Genomic DNA, 8,420 nt, shown 5'->3' on the forward strand with positions numbered 1-8,420 from the left:
TGTGAAGTACAGCCGTTGAGTATTCGTTTTGGCTATGTAGGTTTTTTAACATGCGCTTGATGGGGAAGCGTCATTAACAGTATAATGCAAGAATAAATTTCCACATACTAATTTGCATACAAACTTGAAACGCCTTGTGCTAAATCAGTTTTAATCCAAATGAGCTAAAATGTTCAGAGGATACTCAGAACAAGGTGAAGAATCAGATGAGCACTGTCGATTTTTTTTAACCAAATCGATTTTTTGAACCACCCTAACCCATGCTGTAGTAAAATAAGCAGAAATTTCGTGTGCGTTTAAAATGGAAACGGTATCCACATCGATAAAACGCCGGAGCGTCGCTGAAGTAGTGAATACGGTAACCAAAAAGTTAGCTTGTGGTGGATATCGCTGTTCAGTAATAGATAGTTGTGGCTACACGCAGCTGACCTACAACTTAGGGAATTTCAAGCAACATATCCAAAAACTCCATCCAAAAGAGCGTGAGGTTCTTGAACTAGGAACGTGCCATCCCAATCCTAATTCTGGGCGACAAGATCCGAAGATTCCAGTACAAATGAGCAAAAAGTGTTTGTTTGGTGGAGTCATAAAATGCGTAACAGTACACGGATTCCCGTTCTCATTCATACATCTGGAAGGATTCCGAGAACTAATTGATCCTATTTGTGTATCTTTTAATGACAAAAACCTTACCCAGTATGTAGAAAATGTTGCTGCGGCCATAGATACACTGCTCAAGGAAGAAGTTTACAGAAAAATCCTATCCTTAAAAATCGATGCTGCTTCTAAAGTATATCGCAGCGTATTGGGGAACAGTGCTCAGCTTATAGGTAACGAAGGAGGGAGACTATAGAAAATTGACACTTGGTAAGTAATTAAATCTTTCTGAAGTTTGATCTTACGAAGGTATTGGAGTTCATTCAACTATTACGTAGCGCAAAATTATGCTGTATATTTTAATACCTTTTCCCTCTCACTTTGCCTATGAATGATTCAATTTATTTCCTTATTTCCACATAATGTATATAGGGGGAAAGACGGCTTTGGCAGGTTTTGTTCTATTATTGGCAGGGGGGTTTTTGTCGACCAAATTTTATGAAATTTGGCCACAACATTCTTTGATATGCCAAAAATGCTTAGGCCAAATTTGAGCCTAGCCAGTCATAAAAAATTTGGGGTTGTATACAAGACACGACCGCTCGACGTAAACTACGTAAAACCAAATATAGTACACTGAACCAACTATTCCGCTCTATATAGAAGAGAAGGAACCATCCCACGACAATACTACCCAGCTTTAGCATCATCTCCCACTCTATGAAGGAGTAGGGACTCCGCTGTCTAGCGGCTGGGCCTCCCCATTCATACAACCCAGTTCAATAATAGATAATACCCTAAAAGTAGGCAATTACCAAGGATTGGAACGCGCTGTATAGGGGATGCACGATGTATGAAATAACTAAACTTTTCAATAGTTGATAGCGTTGATAATCAATGGTTTCAATACTACTGGCAAATTGGTAGAAAGTTTGCGAATCGATTGATATATAAATCATTAAAATCCATTGAAAGATAAAGGACCTATTAATGTTACAAATCTCGCTTAACTTTTCAAAAGGACCTAAGTAACATTTTTTTCATGAATTAATTTGAATATTGCAATCAAAAGCATTCATGTTGTTCTGTTGATTGCGCTATTCAAATTAATTCATGAAAAAAATGTTACTTAGGTCCTTTTGAAAAGTTAAGCGAGAAATCTTACATGATTTCGTGACAATCTCCAGTTTTGAAATTCTCATTTGACACCCTGTATCAGAGTCTTCGCCTTAGACGAGTTTACGTCAAAAACCCATGCCAATAATAGATCAAAACCTGCCAAAGCCGTCATTCCCCCTAAGTATTCACATCTGAGTTTTCAGAACATTGTAAATTAATGTCCAAGACGGGAGGTTTAATACCCGGAACATAGGCAATTAACTTTGATTGAAATGTTTTTTGAGTCTATTCAAAGCAGAAGAAAATGTTCGTGAAAGTGTAATAGTTAGTTGTATCATAGTAATTTCATGGTAGATATAATGTTGTATGAGAATCAAAATATCATCGTACAGTAAGTCATTTTACAACATAGGGTAAGACAGTATAATGCGCCCCACCTGGCCAAAACGCCCCACTTTGATTTCTAGAAAACTATAACTAACTAAGGGTCAAAATCAGTTGGTACCTATAAATATTTGTAAAACCATCATCCTATGTGAATATGGAAGTATTTATGGACAATATATATGGAAACTTTTGAAATGTTATTCACACCTGCTTAAATGGACTTATGTTGGTTTTTTAATGTCAAGCACAAAAAGATTTGTAACCTTTTTATTATGGGATTGATAAAATACTAATGAAGGGCTACGGAACGTCTTTGGTTAAGGTGGGGCGTATTGCCCTGGCACTTTATGAAATCCATTTTTCACGACTTTTCAAAAAAGCTTTATCACGTGTTATCTGTAATATTTGTGTATGACTACTCACGGGCAATACATTTGCGACTTTCTGGACTACCAAATAACACAAAGTTTGCATAAATTGCGTTGAAAAGTAAAAAGTTATCGAGGAGTTGCCTTAGGGGGGAGTATTATACCGTCTTACCCTATCCTCTACCGATGTGCTTTCATTCGACCGAAAGTCCTGGCCTAGTGTTTCTTATTACAGATAAACAACATCGGACTATGGGCTCGAGAAAGCTACGGCGTTATAATATAGAAGAGGTTTTATTTCTATTGCGTTTATTTTTATGCACAGTTGTGTATAACACTATGCGAAGCCATTACCTGGTTTTGCAGTATTATACACGTATACGTTTCAAAGAAAAAATCAGAAGGGTTGTGTACAAGACACGATCGCAAGGTAGACGTTGGACAACGTAAGGATATTATTTATGCGATCGGACGATCGAATTTATTGCACCATTTCGTTCGCAGGAGCAGCGCGGTGAAGTACATTTCTGCATATGAATTCACTTTCGCAGTCTCTCCCTATGACGCACGCTTGTGATTCTGCTATAGACGGAAATTTTTTGTCATCACAAATCGATCATGATCTGCACTCAATCTCGGCTCAATCTTCTCTTTTGTTAAATTGTAGTTCTGAAAAGAACCGAATTATTATCCATAAAGCGCCTTTCCGGACACTATTAGCAACAAAACCCAGATTGATCCACCTAGCAGTGATTATGCCTTTCTCGTACATTCCAACCCGGAAAATTAGTTGAAATACCGAATTATTTGCGAGTTGGCTTATATGGCACATGTGCACACACACAGACACACGGACAGACAGACATTTGCTCAGTTCGTCAAGCTGAGTCTATTGGTATATAACACTATAGGTCTTTGAGCCTTCTATATAAAGTTCGATTTTGGAGTGAAATGATAGCCTTCCGGTACAATTTTGTTGTACGAGAAAGGCAAAAAGAGCAGTGAACCATTGACTACAAGGAAGTCATATTGGGACTGTTGGAAGTCATATTGGGACAGTTTATTGAGAGCACACTTTTACGTGACGATCTATAACAAATAGATTGGTCTATTTTGATGGAGTTTGCTTTATCGCTTATTTGCTATTCAGCTTTCCATGATCACCATAATGGCAGACGATATAAATTTTTGACGAGAACTGCTTCCCGACACTGAACTGGAAATCCCATCATAGCAAACATGCATATGCCCGTTACTAACGACATCCATTGGATTTGCACGAGAATTTTATACTACATTTAAAATTGTTGAAACATTTTTTAATTTTTATCTTATTTCAGACATTATATTTCGGAGGCCTCAATAATCAATAAAATAGGAAATCGTCACTCAATACACTCAACTGTGCACTCAAGCTTAACGGTCAATTTAAATTCAGACTTATTTTTTCGATTTTTTCATATAATTTCTTTCCAGTGCAAAACGTACAATCTGCATTATCCAGGGGGAGAAGGTGGAGCACTGAATCCCTACCCCAACATGTGCGACATCTGGATTTGGTTCTAAACTGTAAACAACAGTGTTAATTCTCTACCACCTTTTTGTTATGGCGAGGCAATTTTTATGCACATTTTTGTTTTCGATATTTTATCAAAATTAAACACTCAATCATGCAGCAATATGACGATGTGGTATGCTTGAGATACCTGCTTGATTATAGGGACTCGAAAAAGAATTTATTTGCAGTAACTAACCGAATATAAAAATGTTCACATTAACGATTGCGCCCTAACACCGGTTCTAAGCTTCGATGCAGAGTACACGAGCTTTGTTCGCCAGTGACAGGCGTATGAGGCCCTTGGCATTATCGACAATATCTTGCAGATCTATCGTCTGGCTGGAGGCCCATCTGAAATCTGTCAAAACAAAATCAAAATTACAGATGGGACCTTTGATCTTTGCCGAAATTTAGATTCTTTTTAATTTTTATGGTGAAAATATCATGAAAATAGTAAGATGTTAGCACAAATGATACTAAAGAATATCTGGGTAGGTAAGTAATGGCTCATTTAAGTTAATCTGGCAGCTGCATTCATAGATTTATTTTTCAGCTTTTCATTCTAGAACTGCCAGTGAGTCAGCTGGGTGCAGGCCATCATGCATTGGTAGGATGAACATCCTGAATGAAAATCAGGTTTCCGTTGCATACACATTTGGTAACTTTCTTACGCTTCTAATGTGTGTTATTTTCGTTGAAACATATTCTTTTTCAGGCGAATCATAGTGGAGCTTTGTGCAAAGCGAATGCCCTTACTATATACCCTTGGTACAAACAACTTTTGAACCGAACCAATTCGATGATTGCATATTCCGAGACGGATTCATTTCGAAGCTGCCTATGAGAGATGGTAATGCTGCTGGCTGCCCCACGAAATAGAAGGAATGAGACCAGAGTACTCGTCTTCCGCGCTGAATGTTTCCTACAGATGTGCTCTGATGATCCGGACTATTTTCCACCAGAATCCGAAGAGTTTGCCATTCGCCAGCTTCACGACATCAACTGAGAATCATCCCAGATGCGTCCGTAGCTTCCAAGAACCCATCATCAGTGAAGAAATTAATCTGCCCTGGACGTGTATACTATGATCTGATCAAGGCACGCTGAGAATGCAAACTTGACAGTGACATCGCTATCAGCCGATTGGAACAGATCTCTCCTTTCCCGTACGATCTTATCAGGGCTGAGTGTGCCAAGTATCCTACGCTGAATTTGAAGATGGGCAAAAACAGGAGTTATAAGTTTACCGGTACAAACGAGTAAAGCCAAGCGATGCTCAAAGAAATTACCTGTCGAGAAATAATTTACATGGTGCCATCAGAGATCAATATTTCTTCTAAATGGCTGTGATGGACTGAAGAAAACCACCCCAAGAATACCGAAGTGTCATACTCCTCGGATGAATCGTTGATCATTCAGAAAAATAAAAAAATGTATGCCACTAATGTTTTCCAAGTATCCTGTGTATTTTTTGGTAAAACGTAAATGTGATTTAAATCTTACATGGAATGAAACAAAAAAGCAACAAATTTTGCGGTTTTGTTTGACAATCGACGCGGTCAGATGTATTTAAATATGTTAATGTCTTTTGCGTGCATTAAGTGTATTGGCAATCACGTTAATAAAGTAATTAAAAAAAGTGTATTGGCAGTAGACAGTATCACTTCACAAACGGACTTCTTATTTCTTTACTGATTTGCTTCCAATAATTTGCATTCGACGCGGGATCGTGCCCCAACCGGTCTTCAAGAAACAAAAGCTGGACGAATTCAGCGAAGTAACTGCATTTCCTGCCATTCTGTACTCAGTCAAGCCTGCCGAATCCTTTAATCCGATTTTTTCGGGTGATTTAATACGAGGGGGGTGTATTTTCTACATATATTGACTAAAAACCTCATTTTAACATCAAATCAAAGGCGCCAGCATATGCAACTATTGATAATACTGATATTCACTTATTGCTTGCAAAATCACCAAAATATCATTAAATTATATCCAGGTTCTGAAATGCATTCAGCATACTGAGACTCAAACATTTTGATGAAGAGAACAATTGAATCACAAGAACGTTTAACTTATTGCAGTTTGGTCCTCTCGCATTAACAAGGTGCAACTGGCCGTAAGGTGTGCGTGAAGGGCTCGTACTCTGCGGACTGGAGTTCAATTCTCTTTGCGGGCTTAATTTTTTTCCTTTAATATATAAACTCGGAAATCACAGTGTGTAAATTTGAAATTTTCAACTTTATGCTGTTTAACACGGAGGTCAATTTATTAACTTAATCGTTTGTTATTATGACACTATGTTTTGTATTTGCGTTTATACATGTCAAATTGAGAAAAATATTCGGCCTACTTTACGCCGTATGAATAAATATAATATATATTCCATCGTTTAATCAGTAATATACTTGAAAGCTTTTGATGACACTACAGATACGGACTGGAATAAATTAATCAAAAATGAAGATGGTACAAATGTGAGATTATATACAATTATATATCTCATATATAATATCATAATTTTCATTTTGCCGATTTTGCCGAATTCGAGAAAGTTTTTATAATAGAGTATGCAGTATGAGTTTATCTCCCAAACGCCCAGAGCATACTCTATCACAAAAATGCTCTCGAATTCAAATCAACTAAAAGCAAATCATAATAATTATGATATTATATTATATAGTCGTTGAAGCAATTGTTTAAACTAATTTCAAATTTAAAATCAAATTTTGTTCCATAACATTTTTTATCACTACGAATGTTTCAGCACTCAAAACTGAATGAAATATAACTAGACAACGATAGAAAAATATATTAAGCTCGTTTAGTGGAATGTATTAAACCGTCTAAGACGAATTAAGTACTGTCCATTTAATTCCACCAGTTAATTTTCGTTATCTTTGCAGATACGTATTTCGACCACAACTGTGTGGTCGTCTTCAGTGTCTTGTACTTGACTCGACTTAGACAACGATACTTTTTTCGTGGTTCTTGTGACGACCGCCACGACCACCGTGCTTTCTTGTCTCATAGGCATTTACTTCTATCAGTGCTAAAAATAGAACAGAAGCACGACTTGCCGCTGATGCTTCGATAGTTAGGCCGACCGATGCACAGTGGCGGGAACCCGAACAAAACCTAAAACAAATCATTCTTTCCTTTCGTGAAGCTGATATTATTTTAATTTTGCACATTTAGTCAATGAGCTAATTCCTCAATTTGTTGATTGTAAATTTAATTTTTGGTGACTTGGTTCAAGTTGATGCTGTAAAGAATCTCCTAAACAAATATGTATGAGAAAATTAAATTTGACTAACTTTTTTTTTATCGGGAAAGATTCGGAAAGATCTGATATCATGCATCGAAATATATATTTTGTCTACTTAACGGTGGTTAGTTTGGCGAACTGCGCCTTGCTGCGCCACAGCGGGAAATTGGCTGTTTCAAGGTTATAATTGAGCCGCTGCTGTGGCTACAGATCATAAGTTATGGGCTTCCGGATATCTTTGGATAACTTAGCATATGTCGGATAACTATTTAAATTTCAAAATGAATTCAGCGTTACAAAGTTACTGTTTGGCTAAGTTTTAAGCACAATCGTAGGTTTAGTCGAGCATTTGTATAGGGGACCGCCACTGTGCGACGGCACATTGCCATTCCTTCTCTCATGCGCATTCGTATACAGGAGAGCGTTCAACGCGTAGAACAAAGTACGATGCCTTTTGAAATTGCTATAATGAGAAGTATTTACAAGCTGTTATATAGGGTATTTGTGCTTTTTTTAGCGCTTGATAGCAATAAGACATAAGAAAAGTTATGTCTAACGTTTAGCAGAGAAGAGGATTTTTAATTACTGAACGGATATCCTATAGTAAAAAGGTCACCCCAAATTACTATTTAGTAATTTGCATATAGGGCACCCGTAACCTGAGGGGTTATTTCCCATTATTATACACATATGTTTCTCTTAGTTTGGATGTAATTCTGCAATTATCCCAATATAATTTTGCATTGACTTCCTCGAATCAACAGTGTTTCCAAGCGATTTCAATAGTTTATCTATTAGAGCCACGGAACTGACACTTGTATACCTCCACCACAGTTCATTTCGTAGCCAACATAGAAAATTCCGCACTGACAGCCATAAGAAGAATCATAGGAAAGAAAGAGATAGGTGCGTTCCACACTGACAGTTCCATAAACGACAAGCAGAAGAAACGAGACTGCATCTAAACTACGAAAACACAACCAAAACATCAGACCCCTGATTAGAGCATCATTACTGGGCGCAAGTGTTTTGATCATCCTCGCATGCTGTCATTTTAATTTAGTCACTATTTTTCGCACCGGTCACTATTTCGATTATCATTGGCTGCATTCCGTACCGGTGA

General features: G+C 37.4%; 1 long non-coding RNA gene across 1 annotated transcript; it reads left to right on the plus strand.

Annotated features, from left to right (window-relative positions):
• Positions 1–4,390: 4,390 nt before the first annotated feature.
• LOC134214488 (uncharacterized) lies at positions 4,391–5,647 on the plus strand. Its single transcript, XR_009979810.1, has 3 exons — positions 4,391–4,524; positions 4,583–4,687; positions 4,745–5,647. It is a non-coding gene; the product is annotated as an uncharacterized LOC134214488 (long non-coding RNA).
• Positions 5,648–8,420: the final 2,773 nt, after the last annotated feature.

The sequence above is a fragment of the Armigeres subalbatus genome, chromosome 2 (assembly GCF_024139115.2).
Source record: "Armigeres subalbatus isolate Guangzhou_Male chromosome 2, GZ_Asu_2, whole genome shotgun sequence".
Taxonomy (NCBI): Eukaryota; Metazoa; Arthropoda; class Insecta; order Diptera; family Culicidae; genus Armigeres; species Armigeres subalbatus.